Source organism: Octopus bimaculoides, chromosome 1, assembly GCF_046866305.1.
Source record: "Octopus bimaculoides isolate indiv1 chromosome 1, ASM4686630v1, whole genome shotgun sequence".
Classification (NCBI taxonomy): domain Eukaryota; kingdom Metazoa; phylum Mollusca; class Cephalopoda; order Octopoda; family Octopodidae; genus Octopus; species Octopus bimaculoides.
Genome location: NC_142928.1, coordinates 165,522,162 through 165,523,607, shown reverse-complemented (window position 1 = coordinate 165,523,607; position 1,446 = coordinate 165,522,162). Strand labels below are relative to the sequence as shown.

The following is a 1,446-nucleotide window of genomic DNA, read 5'->3' as shown; positions in this document are numbered from 1 at the left end:
GTTGGCCACAGGCTATAGTAGAATACACTTGCCTAAGGTTCCATTCTGTGAGGCTGAGCCTAGAGCCATGTGGTTGGGAAGCAAACCACATGTTATGCTTCACATCTGAGTTCGGAACAAACTAGTTTCTAGTTTGGGTTTCAACATGATGCATTGTAGAAAAACCTAAGACCACTCATACTGTCGTTAGACGATTAAAAAATATCTATTTTTCTGGAAATTGTGGTGCAACAAAGTCGTGGGGGTTGGGGAACACTTGTGTAGTTATTCCATTTTTTTTTCAATCAGTTTATAACGCAAGAGCCTAAAATGTATAAAACAACACAATTGCTTTAATTTAATATTTATTTATTTATTTATTTATTTATTTATACAGGCACAGGAGTGGCTGTGTGGTAAGTAGCTTACTTACCAACCACATGGTCATGGGTTCAGTCCCACTGCGTGGCACCTTGGGCAAGTGTCTTCCACTATAGCCTCGGGCCGACCAAAGCCTTGTGAGTGGATTTGGTAGACAGAAACTGAAAGAAGCCCATCGTATATATGTGTGTGTATATATATATATATATATATATATATATATATATATATATATATATATGTATATATATATGTGTGTGTATATGTTTGTGAATCTGTGTTTGTCCCCTCGACATCGCTTGACGACCGATGCTGGTGTGTTTACGTCTCCGTAACTTAGCGGTTCGGCAAAAGAGACCGATAGAATAAGTACTAGGCTTACAAAGAATAAGTTCTGGGGTCGATTTGTTCGACTAAAAGCGGTGCTCCAGCATGGCCGCAGTCAAATGACTGAAACAAGTAAAAGAGTAAGAGTAAAGAGTCGCTTCTCGGTCTTTTGGCTAAGGTTAAAGTGCTGCATTTGCCCTTATCAGCTTAATATCTGATATGGTTCCTATTTGGGGCCATTGATATTAACATAATTTTTTGAAGGAGGCGAAGAGTTAGTGGATTGCTCTGCCTTTGCCGCGAAAGCACGAAAGAAGGTGGTGAACTGGTAGAATCGTTATGGCGGTGGGTAAAATGCTTGGCGGCATTTCATCCGTCTTTACGATTTGAGTTCTAATTCCGTCGAGGTTGATTTTGCCTTTTATCATTTCAAGGTCGGTAAGATAAGTCCCAGTTGAATAGTTGGGGTCGATTTAATCGACTTGCTCCTCCTCTCGAAATTGTTGTCTTTGTGCTAAAATTTGAGACCAATACTTATTTATTTATACAAACCTAATTATTTATCTATCTATCTATATATGTATGTGCGTGTGTGTATGTTTGTATGTTTCTGTTTGTCCCCCAACATCCCTTGACAATAGATGCTGGTGTGTTTACCTTTCCGTAACTTAGCGGTTCGGCAAAACAGACCGATAGAATAAGCACTAGGCTTACAAAGATTAAGTTCTAGGGTCGATTTGCTCGACTAAAAGGTGGTGT

General features: G+C 39.3%; 1 pseudogene; it reads left to right on the top strand.

The window, feature by feature from the left end:
• Positions 1 to 840: 840 nt before the first annotated feature.
• Positions 841 to 1,065, top strand: LOC128250051 (U2 spliceosomal RNA; annotated as a pseudogene).
• The last annotated feature ends 381 nt before the right edge of the window (positions 1,066 to 1,446 follow it).